At 44.7% G+C, this 16,311-nt stretch overlaps 1 long non-coding RNA gene across 1 annotated transcript in view; it reads left to right on the forward strand.

The window, feature by feature from the left end:
- Window positions 1–15,118, forward strand: part of LOC135975637 (uncharacterized) — a 56,060-nt gene extending 40,942 nt beyond the window's left edge. Inside the window, exon 3 of the long non-coding RNA XR_010592615.1 lies at window positions 12,545–15,118. This is a non-coding gene — a long non-coding RNA (uncharacterized LOC135975637). The remainder of the gene's footprint in view (window positions 1–12,544) is intronic.
- The last annotated feature ends 1,193 nt before the right edge of the window (window positions 15,119–16,311 follow it).

Here is a 16,311-nt window from a genome sequence, read left to right on the forward strand (position 1 = left end):
ATAGAACTGGAAGGGACCCTGAAAGGTCATTGAGTCCAGCCCCCTGCTCTTCACTAGCAGATCCAAGTACTGATTTTGCCCTAGATCTCTAAGTGGCCGCCATAAGGATTAAACTCACAACCCTGGGTTTAGCAGGTCAATGCACAAACCACTGAGCTACCCCTCCCCCTTGTGAGACTTGCAGATCAAAAACATAAAGAATAAGAAGAGCCAGAGCTGTGCGGTTTACATCCAGATCCCAGAGTTTAGGAGGTCTTGGATACAGTGTTTTGGTTCAGGCCCACCTCCGAAGAGAATAGAAACTTTCAGCAAACTTGATCTGATCTGGCCAAGTTTTTAAGAGAACCTCAACTGATTTATGAGTATGTGGATGTTGGTGGTTGAGCCACACTTTGAGACCAAACAAGGCAAACCTTTGGTGGTTTAGGCTAAATTTTGGGGGTTCACACACAAAATAAAATGTAGTGGATGCAAAATGAAATCCCTGAAAACCAGGACAATCAGCGGGGTTTGATTTATCCTATTGTTAAGAAAACCATGAGCCTGCACCTCTCAAAACTCGTATTTGTTACGTGTGAAATCAGCATCGTTCGCATGGGGAAAGTCTCATAAAAATTCAGCAATTATATCATTTCCATGCCATTTTTAAGGGAAAAGCAAATCAGTTTTTTGGAAAGATTCTACTGAGCTTCAACAATTTTTTTTAATGTTTTTGTTATTGTGCCATGGGCCAAACTGCTTCATTAAACCTTGTTTTATTTTTGGACATGTATGTCTGTCATGACTGCAGCCCAACTTGGAGCAGAAATTGACAAGGTTTAAACACAAAATACATCTCTTTTGGCCAATGTTATTTTCATTTTCCTGGATCTCATCGGCTGATCTGTACAACCAGTTAGGTCCATTGTTAGCATTGGCCCCGTCTCAGCAAAGTACATGTGGATCAGACAAATACAGTACTTCAAACATGAAGAAATATTTTGTTGGCTTATACTTTCAGATAAGCCAATGTTATCTGCACCTTTTCTTTTAGCTGGCACTAACTCTATTGAAATCATTCTATTTTACAAGCCATACGTAAACACTACCTGTTTGTGCAGGGTGACACAGGCTACCCCCCACTGCTGGTGTTATCAATGAGGAAGCACTAAGTGGGTGTGTGAGTATTTTTAAAGCGCACTGTAAAAATAAAATAACAGTGGGGCTTGATTTATCCTATTGTTAACAAAACAATGAGCCTACAAGCTACAAATGTATTGTTCTGTACAGTACTCCCAGCTCTCCTGTATTCATTTTGTAAGGAACCTTTGTTTCTACTTGTCAAGAAAAAATGGACTATAATTTAAAAGTAAATATTGACTGCAATTTAAAAATCAGAATATATATATATAAAATGATGTACAGTGGCTAACTTTAAAAAACGAACATTTGCCTACTATTACCACAAGTGGCACCTGTCTTATCTGCATTTCAAAAGTGCCAAAATCTAGAGAATGTGATTTCAAAAATGGTCCATGTCAACAGTAAAACTCCCATCAATTCTGATGGGGGGAAAATGAGGCCAAATGCCAAGTGCTTTTTAAAATCCTACCCATGATGTCCAAACATGGTACATAGACATCAATTATTTCCTATATAAGTATCTCATATCAATATCTTGTATACGACTATGTGGTAACTTGTAAATTCTGACTTTGTAATGGGTTTACCATGTTTCCTGGTTGATAACTTTTATACCAAGTTTCATCTCAAAGCAAATTTTTATGGTTCTCTTATTACAACCCTTTAAAAACAGAGGTGGATGGTAGAAGTCATTACATGATCTTACCTATAATGGCATGTACTCACCAGCACCATGACAGCACTAAAGCTAATGCATCAGATTCTAGCACACTGAGAGAGTGTTAGAAAGAGGACCATCTTTTTATATGCGTTCATAGCTATACCAACAACAAATAATTTATCCTAAAAGGGTGCATTGCACTGGGAAAATAGGGACTCATATTTCTCCACCAATGTGTGTGTGTGTGTGTGTGCATATGGTTATAGTTATATATTACAAAGATTTTAACATTTAGAAGGTTTATTAATATTTTACCACAATCACACAAAACCAATTCATTTCAATGCACCTCACACACACACACTTTCAGTAAGACTATAGGACTTACATGCCATATTCAGGCAGGTTAGTTATTAATAGGTCAAATTCTGACCTCAGAGATAGGTGCAAAACTACCAACAAGAACAATGGGAGAAACTCCCAGACCAGCAAGGGCTCTGTATCAGTAAAATAATGTTTCCAGGCATTGCATATTAAAGGCAATTATTTTATGCCCCATTCCACAAGAAAAAGAAAATGTTTGCTTATTTTTGCACTAATATAATATATATTTGAAAAATGAAGACAGTTATGAATGAACCTTTGTTATATGCAAGAATGACATGCTGTGGACCAAATTCTGAATTATTTCTTCAGCCATTACTCGTGGAAAATTGATGTTAAATTCAGTTGTTCAAGGTCAAGTTCTTGTAGTATTAGTGTATTTTTGTTAAATAATGAAAAGCCCCCAAAATTGTTTAATTTTGCATTAAAAATGAATAAAAGGGGACGTTTATAACTGTTAAATCTGTACCAAGGAAATAGCAGCTCAGAAGAAGCATCTGTTTTTTCAGTGTAGTGCAGTTTTGCAAGTGGGATTGACAAAGAGGTCGTATGACTTGCCAAGGTCCCACATTGTCGTCTTGGCTCCCGTTTCTCTTCTCTAACCATGTCACAGTGTCATAAGGCTATGTGGATGTGACTGTTTCTGTGTGCACGTGTGTATGCAAAATATGTGCGTAGATAGACAAAGTTAAATGTATCACTTAATTGCAAGCACAGATCTTACCGCATGTATTACTACCTCATTTGCAGCCACGATCTCTAATTAGACCTGTAAATTCTAAGAATGCTGCCTGCAATTTTATGGCGCCTGCCAAAATGCAAGCATAATATTTGCATCCTCAGTAATTGTGGAAGCATAGAACTGTGTCCACAAAAGGCAAGTCACCCTGGGGAATCTTGACAACATTCGGTGTGTGTTCAGTGCTGAAGCCAGAAATCAAATCTGGTCATGGGGATTTTTCTTTTTTCATCAAGAGGAGGACCAATGTTGCATTTTTACTACAGGGTTTTTCTATGCTCAAGTAGCAGTAGCCACTTTCTATTACGTTCTTAATGTCCTAAAGAGAACTGATACTGGACACACTCCAGCTCTCCCTGAAGCCAGAACTCCCCTCAATAATTACCTTTCGCTGCAAAAATATTAAGGCCTGATCCAAATCCCACCAAAGTCAATGTGAGTCTTTCCGTTACCTTAATGGGCGTTGGATCAGAGCCATAGTAGCTCAAATGAAGAAATGACAGCAGAAAGGGGGAAAGGAAGGAAAAACAATTCAGCAGAATACACAGGGCCAAAATCAATGGTTGAACTAGGGACAAAATTGGCCGATTGTTCCTTTCAGTGTAGAGAAATTGAATTCATTTCAAAATGATCCAAATTCAGCTTTAAGAGGGGAAGAAAATATTTGAGACTTAAATATGTTTCTCCTGTTGATAGTGGAACAAACTCCATTTCCTTTGGTCATACTGAAATTGCACACTTTTTAATACTGATTCATGCTTTTTATATGTTAGTATGGTAGCCTGCACTGGCTCTATTCTTCAATCAAATAAAAAATATTTTCCTGCCAAGACTAATTCTAGAGAAAACCCACATGTTTCAAATGGGCTCCGCCCAACTTAGCCTACCATCTCCAGGCTCAATTTGCTAATGAAAGGTCAATGATATTTTATGTTGGGCTCCTTCCTTTCAGGTGAGATTGGCTGGAGGCATGTCACAGAAAGGTTTGTTTGGCAGATGACAGTGGAGAGGGGATTCATTATGATGATGGATCTTTTTAAAGTGTGGACATGCGGAGCAAAGAAGTGATTTTTTTTCTCAAGAGGTAGAGCACATGGGTAGTAATTTCCTTTGTTCTCTTTGCCTAATATTGTAGCTAGTTGTGTCTTGATAAAACTGTCCTTCGTTAGAGCCCAGAACCTCATCCTGCAGGACCTATCATCTTGACACTTAAGTAATGCATGCAATGTCACTAATTGTCCCCTATGTTGATTATTCACACGTAAAGCACTGGAAGCTCCCTGAGCTTGCGCTTCTAAAGTTTCTTTTCCATCTCTCCTTCCACCCCATTTGGAACTAGCAAGGTTTCTGGTTAAATAAACCACTTATTCCCCCAAGTTGTCCAATCCAAATCAGGATCATCTGCATGGAGGCCCCATACCACTTCACTGCCTCCCACCACCACGCTACTAGAGTTTCCCCCCACCTCTGCTGTCCCAAGAAAAAGCCCACCCCGTTGGCGTGGGGGGAGAGGTTCATGCTATAAGAGGTAGAACCTGAGTAAAGCTATGTCTACACTACGCACCTTTTAGCGCTACAGCCGTGCCTCTAAAAGGCACGCAGTATAGCCAGTGTTTGTCAGCGGAAGAGAGCTCTCCCGCCGACAAAAAAATTCCACCTCCAACAAGCAGTGGTAGCTTTGTCAGCAGGAGAGCTCTCCTGCCGACAAAGCACTGTTCACACCGACGCTTTTCATCGGCAAAACTTTTGTCGGTTGAGGGGGTGGTTTTTTCACACCCTTGAACGACAAAAGTTTTACCAACAAAATCCAGTGTAGACAAAGCCTAAGAATGTGCTGAAGGAGACAGCATGCACTTTCTCAGAAAATCCAAGCTGGCTGTTGTTGATTTTTTGGGGGGGGGTGTGGAAGTGCTGAGAAGAGACTAGTCACTCCAAACCCTCCCTATTCAGAGGCCCAGGGAATTGGAATTGGATGATGATTCCACTAAGGCTGAATCCTCCTCTTACGCCCCCTTTTCAGATCCACAAGTTTTTGTTTGTATTTTTGTTTCTCCGGCCCCAGAGAGTGAAGGAGAATTATTTGCCCCTACGACTTCCCTGGCTAAGGATCAACTGAGCACAAAAGATGGGGCTGTGGAGGCAGGAATGTTTGTTGAACGCCAAACTTTACTGATCGTGTTGGGGAAGGGGGAATTCTCAGCTGTTAAGTGTTAAAAATGTTGTAAGCAAGTCTGCGTTTCAAAGCTGTCCCCTAGGTGAAAAGCCACCTTTAAGGCGTAGCGTCATCAGAGACAGGAAGCTGCCCTTGTGTGCTTGTTGATATGGAGTGACTTGGCACACGCACACGCACATAGTTTTCCATGCTATGTGGTTTGATTTCCTGTGCTTTTCTGCATTATATTTCCCTAACTGAGCATTGATTTGGGGACCCACCTTTTCATATGCTTATGCTCACCGCTTAGTAGTCAAGCCTAACAACATAGCACAGATAGCAGTGGCAGCTAAGTCAGCGTGGAATTTCTGACAGGCTAGTGGGGTGGGGAGGTTACTTCTTCTTCAACAGCTGGCTCTTAACAAGCAGACTAGTGCTTAGTCCGTCTGATATGATGTGAGAAAGCAAAATAATCACCTGCCAAGGATTTCATCTTCATAAAAGGCAAGGTGTAAGATCAGGTTTCAAAATGTGTAGGAGTTCGGAGTGTGCTGTGACACCAGTCTGAACTCTGAGGAACCCACTTCTGTTAACTTTAAAAACAGAACATTCATCTCCTCTCCGACTGACTGACTGTGATGGCCTGCTTTGGCAGCAGGTCTTTTTTCTGGGGCTTGCTCTAGGAAGATAACTTCATGGAGAACAAACAAAAAAAAAATTACGGGGAGGGGAAGGAGGGAGTTGGAAAGGCTATTGAATCCCTAGCCAGCTCCAGCAAGCTGTGTACTAGTTCTCTTATGTTAATATATGAGAGCACTTCCCATTTGTGACTTAATCCAATGTGCTTCCTTGGCAGTTGGTTACCCTGGGAGAATTTGCCCACGTACACAGATGATGTGACATGGAAAATAAGAGCTTTACTCTCAATAGAAACGTGACCAGCCTGTGGAGGAAGTTTTTGTACTCAGTTTGATCCATAATGAAAAGTTGTCAGGGAACTTATCTTGATAAAAATCCTATGTTAAGCTGTGTTACTGATTCAGCTTGGCTGTGGAAATGGAGAGAGTTTGAAAGTCTAGTTACTTTTCACTGTGTTTATGCTTTGTTTGGCTTTTCGCAATTCACTCAGCCTGGATATCTACCCGGTGTGGGTTCCGGGTAAGTCTAGATTACCATCAAACAATTACAACCTATACTTGATGGGGACCCCATCCTCAAAGAAATCTTTCCCAAACCCCCCTTATGGCCTTCAAACAACCCCCACCCCAACCTTAGCAAGCTCCCCGCAGACCAGGACACACCAACTCAAAGTGACACCAGACCCTGCCAGAACAATAGATGCAAAATCTGCAGACGTATTTCCACTGCTACAATGCTCAATAACTCCACAACACACCTTTCAAGATCCATGGGTCCTACACATACTTATCACAACCTCTGGTGTACCTCATCCAGTGCATCAAATGCCCCAAGACCAACCATGTGGGTGAAACCAGGCAATCACTACGTTCTCGAATGAACTCACACAAAACAATGATGAAAGACTAAAACACCCCAGCACCCCTGGGCAAACACTTTTCACAAAGCGATCACTCCAGATCTCACCAATCAGTCCTTGTCCTCAAAGGAAGCCTGCACAGCACCTTCAAAAGACAAGTCTAGGAACTTAAATTCATAACTTTGCTAGACACTAAGGGCATGTCTACACATACTGCACTGCAGTGGCTCTGGTGAAGACGCTCTATGCCAGGCTTGCACAACATGCGGCCCACGTGGGCTCACTGTGCGGCCCGCGGGGGTTGAGTAGGTGGGCTCACTGTGCGGCCCGTGGGGGAGTGAGTAGGCAAATGGGCAGGCAGTTGCAGGGAGTGAGTCGGCGAGCCGGGGGAGGGGGGCTGAGGAGGCGAGCGGCAAATCGGTGGCTGACCTGTTCTACTGATCTGGTCTGGCTCCCATCCCCTTTCCCAGGGCCAGCTCCAGGCACCAGCAAAACAAGCAAGTGCTTGGGGCGGCACATTTCTAGGGGCGGCATTCTGGCACCGGCCATCATAGGCGCCGACTCTGGGGCATGGGGAAATAGTGTCCCCGCCGCCCCAGCTTGTCTCCGCTCCGCCTGCTCCCCTGAGAGCGCCACCGCCACTCTGCTTCTCCCCCCTCCCTCCCAGGCTTGATGCGTGCGAAACAGCTGTTTCATGCAGCAAGGCTGGGAGGGAGGACAAGCCGAGCAGCGGGGCTCTCGGGGGAAACGGTGGTGGTGGAGCGGAGGTGAGCTGGAGTGGGGAGTGGTTCCTCTACCCCCCCCCACCCCCGTTACTCTGCTCCACCTGCTCCCCTAAACGTGCTGCCGCTCCGCTTCTCCCCCCTCCCTTCCAGGCTTGCCGCACGCAAAACCGCTATTTCTCGCAGCAAGGCTGGGAGGGAGGGAGGAGAAGCCGAGCGGCGGGCACTCGGAGGAGGCGACGGTGGTGGAGCGGAGGTGAGCTGGAGCGGGGAGCGGTTCCTCTATCCCCCCCGTTACTTCCTGCTTTCCCCGACCCTAGCTCACCTCCGCTCCGCCTGCTCCCCTGAATGCACCACTGTTCCACTTTTCCGCCCTCCCTCGCCTGAAGTGGAGCAGCAGCACACCAGGGGGAGCAGGCGGAGCGTAGGTGAGCTAGGGCGGGAGGTCACGGGGGGCCTGCAGGAAGCAATGATGGGGGGGAAATGCGGCACACCAGGGGAGGAGGCAGAGCTGGGGATTTGGAGAAGGGGTTCAGAAGGGGTGGAGTTGCGGCGGGGCCGGGGGCAGAGGGGCACGAAAAAAGGGGGGGGGGCAAAAATTTTTTTGCTTGGAGCGGCAAAAATCCTAGAGCCGGCCCTGCCCTCTCCAAGTGTTGCAGCTGTCTGGAGGTGCCTGCCTTCCACACCTTCCTCATTCACACCTCATTCATTCAACAGGGCAATTGATTACAAAGTGGGGGGGGGGGAGATCTTATTCTACTTCTAGCAAAAAGACATTTTTCTTTTACCTTAATTATACTACCTTTGGGGCCCGCTATAACAAATTACCGAGGTTCAATACTGCTTTTTCGGTGGGGTGACGCTGGGAAAGGAGGGTTTGTTTCTGTGGGGCAGGTGGCGCTAGGGGAAAGGGGGGGTGTTTCGGCACCGCTGGGGGGGGTTGTTTTTGTGGGGCGGGTGGCGCGGTGTTGTGTTTTGGGTGGCGCTGGTGCGGGGTTGGCGGCTCTCGGAGGGTTTCGGCCCTCAGCTGTTTTCTTTGGAGTAATACGGCCCTCGCCACTTTATGAGTTGTGCAGGCCTGCTCTATGCAGATAGGAGAGAGCTCTCCTGTCGGCATAATAAAACCACCTCCACAAGCAGCAGAAGCTATGTCAGCGGGAGAAGGTCTCCTGCCAACATAGCGCTGTCCACACCTGCACTTATGTTGGTGTAACTTGTGTCACTCGGAGGGTGGTTTATTCACACCCTTGAGTGACATAAATTCTGCTGACATAAGCTGTAGTGTAGACATAGCCTAAAAATGATAGTCTCAACAGTTTTATGGCTCATCAGTTTGTAGTTTACTAAGCCTCCTTTCTCCTATTACTGCAGAGGTGTTAATTGCCCACTCCATCTTAAGCGATCTCTTGCAATCTTCTGCATAACAACCTGTCCCATCTTGTATTTAACTGTGACACTCTGTTTACCTTTTCCAGACCTTAAGAAAAGCTCCGTGAAGCTGGAAAACTTGCCTTTTCCATTAACAGAAGCTGACCCCATAAAAGATATTACCTCATCCAACTTCATCTCTTTCTTTTATTACAGTCTGTTTCATGTTCTCACATTAGCACAATTCTGTTTGGTCTGACATGTAAAGAAATGTTTAAATTTAAAAAGTCTACGTATGAATGACAACAATTTCTGTTCTTAAAATATTTGGGGGCTGACTCACCATTGCTTCACACGCTATCCTTGTTTACACCTACGCAAAGAGAGTGTGAAATGGGTGTCAAATGATACAGCGCTGAGTTACTCATTTTGCACACTACATAGCTCTTATCTAGTGCATCTCATCAGTAGATCTCCAAGCACTTTACAAAGGAGGTCAATATCATCATCCTCGTTTTATAGACGGGGAAACTGACACACAGGGAGGTGAAGTGACTTTCCCAAGGACTCTCAGCCAGCCAGTGGCAAAGCTGGAAATAGATCCCAAATCTCCTGAGTGCCAATCCAGGGCTCTACCAGTAAGCCACACTACCAACCTAAAGTTCTAAATGGCCACATAAGATGAAAAGCTGTAGAAGATCAGGCTTTGTCTGTAGTGCCTATTCTGCCTCTGACCAAGTCTAAACACAAAGTTCCATGGGTTTAACGAAAAGTATGATTTTTAAGTTGATTTAAAATGAGTGCCGTTTGTGTGTAGACACTCCTAAATTGGTTTAAACATGGTTTCTATCCATTTAGCAGCACATGCTGAAAGCCAAGATAACTGAGATCTACAGCATTTGGCGGTGTGTTTCCTGCAGATCTTCAGCCTCCATACTGTTGGCAATAGCAAGTCAAAAATAGCAGTGCTTCCCCCCTCAGCTAGGGAGGAGCTGTCATCAGAGGGAGTAATAGGGTACAATTTCCTTGGGCCAGTTCTTGCACCATTTTCATGCTTCTCAAGTCCTTTGCATGTTTATTTATGTGGAAGAAAACTATTTGGTCCGTAGACTTTATTTTTGGTGTGCTCTGTGCTGGATATCTATGCATATCAGCATACTCCCCGAGGGCAAGGCTACACTACAGAATTAAGTCAACCTAAGGGCTGGTCTACACCGGGGGGGGAATCGATCTAAGATACGCAATTTCAGCTACGCTATTCGCGTAGCTGAAGCCGAAGTATCTTAGTTCGACTTACCTGGCCATCCTCATGGTGGCAAGTCGACCGCCGCGGCTCCCCCCGTCAACTCCGCTTACTCCTCCTCCTGCCGAGGTGGAGTACGGGCATCGATTCAGGGATCGATTTATCGCGTCTAGACGAGATGCGATAAATTGATCCCCGACAAATCGATTACTTCCCGCCGACATACAGCTACGGCAGTAATTAAATCAATTTTGCATTTCCACACAACTCCGCTAGTGTTGGCAGTGCACGGCCTCACCAGGAGCTCTTGCACCAATTTAATGGTCCGTGTGGGGCATTGTGGGATGGCTCCTGAGAGGCAGCAACAGGCGATGTAAGCAATGTAGTGTCTACATCAACCTAAGCACTATGCCTCTCCTGGAGGTGGAGTTAAGTCGATTGGGGTCTAAATTACACCATTATATGTACTTCTCTGAGGTTATTCATGCAACTGTTCTTGGTTATGTATTTGAGATTAGAATCCCTGATCTCTCCAGATCTGTATATTAAAATATACAGGGTATATTAAAATCCTGTCTCAACAAATGCAAGTCCATATTTAAACTCCTAAAAAAGGGGTCTGACTTTCAAAAATGCTCAGCACCCAGCAGTTCCTACTGAAGTCAATGGGTTCCCAGCACTACTGAAAATTGTGCCACTTATTTAGGAGCCTAATTTTGGGTTTAGGAGCCTAACTTTTTGCTCCTGTCTTTGAAAAGCCTTGTCTTTATTTTCTTTTTCTTCAGGAATTCAATACAGCCCCAGCTTCTGGAGATGGAACTTTCCAAACCTTGGAGAAAGTTCTCTCAAAGAAATGAAAGCAAGCCCACTTTTGACTTCTTCACTTTGATAACATCTTGTTCCTGTGTTTTCCAAGTCACTTCCAAATGACTTGCCAAAGCACGCAAGTCTGCTTGCCCTAGTGGATGCATGGATTAAAACTTATTGACAGGGGCTCCCATTAAGAACTAAATCATAATTCATCAGGCCTAAATTCCCTTGGCAATAAAATATTTTGATCCTAGAAAAAGTGATAACAATCGCTTTTAAAATTAAAACAAACAAACTTCGGCTCTCAAATGGTGATTCGGTACAAATACGTTTTAAAAAAATAGCGCACAGCAGTGGTTGGATACAATTTCTTAAAACAGCAACAAAAACATGAGGTCTTTAGACTAAAATCTCTTTGTATGTTTCCTTTTGTGGCTAACTAATTTGCATATTGATACATACCAGATGTTTCAGAAACAAATGCCATTACCTCTAGCTTCTCCTGTTTGAGAGAGGCCACTAAAAAGAATTTGATGGGGGAAGGGAGGATTTTGTAAAGGAAAATGAGAGATGTGACATTGTTTTGTGTCTTATGGTGACACAACAGCACCTGGTTGTTGTTTTTTTACCTTCAATAAATTGCTAATATAAATAAGCTTTGGAAAAAAATTAGAAAAGTGAATGGTAAGGGGGGATTCAAAGGAAGATGGGGGAGCAGGTTTGTGCTAGAAAGATGGAATCTTTCAACTTATACACTCTTTTGTTTTCTCTGTCTATCAAAATGCTAAACATGATTTATCACTGGTTCTCAAACTGGGGCCGCCGCTTGTGTAGGGAAAGCCCCTGGCGGGCCGGGTCGGTTTGTTTACCTGCTGGTTCCACAGGTTCGGCCGATTCCAGCTCCCACTGGCCGCGGTTCGCTGCTTCAGGCCAATGGGGGCTGCGGGAAGCGGCACAAGACAAGGGATTTACTGGCCGCCGCTTCCCGCAGCCCCCATTGGCCTGGAACGGCAAACCGCGGCCAGTGGGAGCAGCAATCGGCTGAACCTGCAGACCCAGCAGGTAAACAAACCGGCCCGACCCGCCAGGGGCTTTCCCTACACAAGCGGCAGCCCCAGTTTGAGAACCACTGATTTAGATGGCCATCTTCTCCTTTAAGAGATTCAGCAGAGAGGGAGGGGAGAAAATTGGGTGAATTTTCACGGAGGACTAAGTGTCCTTTTAAGAGCAGGGCATGATGGGAATTCTTTCCAAGGTAAAAAATAGTGTTTCCAGAAGGAGCTGCCAGTTGAGGATTTGAGATTTAGTGAAGGGGAATAAGCTGATGTATGGTTTGTGCATAATTATTTTTGCTCTCTCTGGTTTTGTCTTCTATTGTTTGGTTATGTTCTTAGTAATGATAAGGGGCATTTTTTTCTGCACCCCTTGACTCATTGCAGTTTTATTCTTCCCTCAGCTCCTGGGGTGAAATCATGACCCCTACTGAAATCAAGGGAATTTTGCCACTGACTTCAGTGGAACCAGGATTTAATTCCCCCCCAGAAATGCCCATGCATCATACTGAGCCACTCACAATCACTGCTCAATTGCTACTACAAACCATACTCCAGCTGCCTTAATTCTGACTGGGCTGTCAAGATGCAGCTTTCATCAGCAATAACCCTCTATAGTTGTACTTCCAAGTGATGCTCAGTTTGCCACAAAAGGTAATGAGCAACCGGAGATCAGGAACATTGCCTCTTCTAGGCGCTTGGTCTCCAGCTCAAATCCACCTAGAGTCACCTATCTCACGACTGGAAGCAGTGAATATGCCATGGCCTGACTCCAAATCATTCTTATTTTCAGACACCTGTGAAAAGCGTGTTGCCTCAGTGTCCACAACCGAGATCACAAAAGGTGTTGAAGGTAATTTGTGTGTATACATCTCTTCTGTTGGGCTCAGGGATGAACCAACACCTTTAGATATGATTTACTGTACAAGAAAAAGATTATGGCTGAAATCCTGGTGCTATTGACAGTCCCAAGGGTTAAGAGTGAATTGCTTTCCTTTTAAAGCAAGGAAAACAAGAAGAAAGAACAAAAGTGAAGTCTCTGGAAGGGAGTACAGTGTGTGTGTCTCTTCTGCTCATGCTGCATCAACACTGAGAAAATATGGCTGTTTGCTTTGCACAAAGATGTTAGAAATAGAAGGGTGCAGTCTACACACACAAAAAATGACTTAAAGTTTCCAAGCTATATGCTCTGGAAGAAAGGATTTAGCTCAGAGGAACAGCACTGTGCATGTTCTGTAAAAACAATGCATAGAATCCTGCATTAGAGAAAACCAAATAATCTATACCTAAGGAAACAGCAAGGACTTAGGAAGCTTAAATACAGGCCTTGCCATGATACAATAGCTTTATTAAGTCTGATACTTTATGTATGATTTTGATAGTTTGAAGGTTTTTCGCAGTGTTTGGGTAAGGATAAGTGGGATTTTAGAAGCGATGACCTCATCCAGCATTTGATGCTATCAGAGTTCAGCTGTCATTATCCGGCACAAGGCTGACTGATTTGGCTAACTTTGAGTCCAGCCCATAGCTGAGTGCAGTATTTGGAAAGCTTAGTGTTTATAATCAGTGAGTATATAATTGCCTTTTGTGGGGGAAATTCAAGCCCACCCAAAGAGAGTTTCATAGAGCCCACCAAACCAATTCTTACAATCATTATGAAAGGCCACATAATGTATCTATTGGCCGTCTCTTGCCAACTCTTGGGCAGAGGGTTAGCTACATGACCCCCTATGATTTTAAAGCAAATTGAGCAGCTAAAATCTCATGCAACTCTTAGAAGGGCTCAAGGTCTGACTTACCCACTAAAGCCAAGACATTTGGAATGGAGGCCAAAGCTCCATTGTAACTATGTATTATGGGTTTCTTCAAAGAGATGTGCTCTTAGATACTACAGGACAACTCTTGGACTATCCCATCCCTTATGGCCCTAAATGCCCTGTAGTTTTTGTGTGTGGGAATCAACATCTTGAGCATGGTCGGATGATTTAATGAGGGATTGGTCCTGCTTTGAGCAGGGACCTCCTGAGTTCCCTTCCAATACTGATATTCTATGATTCTAGCAGCATGAGGCTGGGATGGAGGTGGATGTGCATTGGGGAAAGAGGTGATGCAGTGCCTATAATAGTGAATTATCTGATGGGATCAATTCCTGATGTAAGCAGAGTCAGGATGAGCTCTACCCTGACATCTGGTGGTGAATTATGGCGAGTGTGGAAAAGAACTCCAGGGGCTGATCTTGTTTGCATAGGCACACCCACTCGCCTGGCATGAAACAATAGCAACTCAAAGTGGTTACTTTGGCTGGTGTGGGATCCCCAGTTTTCTCTGTTATTGGGGCAGGAAGAATAAAGTTTTGTTACCCTGATTCTGTGAATCAAGGCCAGTGGAACTGTTGTATGACAGAAGGACTGAGTGAGTCCTTCACCATTACCTAAGTAGCACTTGCTTGACAAGGGGCATGGGTTACAAAACCCAGTGAATTGAGAGAGGATGGGGACAAGTATTTGTACCTGATGGTATGCTTCCCCCCCCCCACCCCTTGAGGATTTGAAACACCAATTGCACTACCTTCTCTCTCCACTGTTGAATGTCAGAGCTAACTTTGATTCCATTAGGCGTCTAGTTACAGGCTGCTGAGCTGAATTCACTTTGGGCCAATGGTGCAATAGCCCTGGGGCTCCCCTACTATGAGCTGAAATCACAAAAGAGCTAAAGTTATTAAGAGCTGAGATCACTGAGTGCTGTGTTAACTAGTGGGGGAGCCTGAAGCTATATTGCTAAGCAGCTGGTGGAGCAATTTGTGGGGACGACTGGAGGAGCGGCGTGGAGCCTTGCGGGGCCGGTTGGAGTGGCCCAAGGAACGGCGAGCGGAGCTGTTTGCAGGGACGGCTGGAACTGCTCACAGGTCGGTGAGCGGAGCGGAGCAGCTTGTAGAGCGGAGCAGTTTGTGGGACGACAGGAAGTGGACTGGCTCGTGGTGAAGGCTGTGGCAGAACCCCACGGAGAGACGGCCAGCCGGCCTCAGATCACGTAAGGTGCCCCTTAACACCCTACGTGCCCCCCCTTTTACTCTGGGGCGGCACTGACCAGGGACAGAGACTTTGGGGTCTGTTGGACTTTTGGGACTTTGGGTGGTTGCTGGACCCAAGAGACTTTGGGGGTGTTGGACTTTGGGGACTCTGGGTGATTTTGGGGTTGCTGGATTCAAGAACCAAAGGGAAAGGACACAGCCCAATTTGCTGGGGTGGGTTTTTTGCTCATGGTTTGTGTTATGAATCCTGTTTGTGGTGTTTTTCCAATTTAATGCTGATGTCGTTTACCTCATGTTATTAAACATTTTCTGTTACACTCAGACTCCGTGCTTGCGAGAGGGGAAGTATTGCCCAGGGGGTGGGGTATGTAATTGTCCCAGGTCACTGGGTGGGGGCTCGAGCCGGTTTTGCATTGCGTTATTGAAACGGAACCCGAAGGGTTACACTTATTTGTTCATTCTCTGTGTAAGAGACTTCCTGTAGGTGTCCAAGATTTGGCAGCCAAAAAGCAGCATAGCAGGATGAGTTTGCTCATTTGGGTAGGTTTAACTCAGATGCCCAACGTTACTTACATGTAGGTTTGGGACTTATCATTGATGAGATATTGTGCATGAAAAAGTGTGGTTCGGTTTATTTTAAATCATACAATGGACAAAATAGGATGCCATTGGTTTTTAGACATTCTTAAAATTTATCATAATCAAAACACATTTCCCAAGATTAAATCAGACCCGCCCGGAGGCATTTCTCTTGTCCTGCATTCGGAACATGATATAAACATGGCCATGAGTATTTATTTCACTAATAATTAAACATGGTCACTTACTCTGACATCATCTGCAACTCTCAGTGTATAAACACACCTGGAGCTTTCCTTAATGCGCAGCACATTGCTGAGTTTGCATATCATTGTATCTCCCCTTCTTATTTAATTGATTATTTAATCCAGAGTAGCTCCCAAAATTCCTGACCATGAGGCTGGCGTGGGGTTTAGAAAAAGCATAGTTCAATCGAAGAATAGTGGCTTTCTAATGCCTCTGAGTTAAGAATGGATTCATCCAACAATAAATCCTATTGACAACCACTGTAGGATTTGTGCAACCAAGCAAGAGGAAGGTCTTGCAGTTAAGCCACTGAAGTGGTACTCATGTGCTTTGAGTTCAATTCTTGGCTCTGTCATTGACTCCTCTGTGACTATAGGCAAGTCACTTATGGCTTGTCTTCATTATCGGGGTAAGTTGACCTAAATTACATTACTCCAGCTACATGAACAACGTAACTGGAGTTAACATAGCTTTTGTCGACTTATCACGGTGTCTTCACCGCGTTGCGTCGACAGGGGAAGCTCTCCCGTCAACTTACCTTACTCTTCTCAGAGAGTTGGAGTACCAGAGTCAACCAGAGAGCACTCTGGCATCGATTTAGCAGGTCTTCACTAGAAAGAATTCTCTGTAGTAACTCAGAGTCCTCCCCATCTAGTGTCCCGTCTCCAGCCTTTGGGGATTTTTGCTACTGACAATTGCCGATG

Source organism: Chrysemys picta, chromosome 14 (assembly GCF_011386835.1).
Source record: "Chrysemys picta bellii isolate R12L10 chromosome 14, ASM1138683v2, whole genome shotgun sequence".
Classification (NCBI taxonomy): Eukaryota; Metazoa; Chordata; order Testudines; family Emydidae; genus Chrysemys; species Chrysemys picta.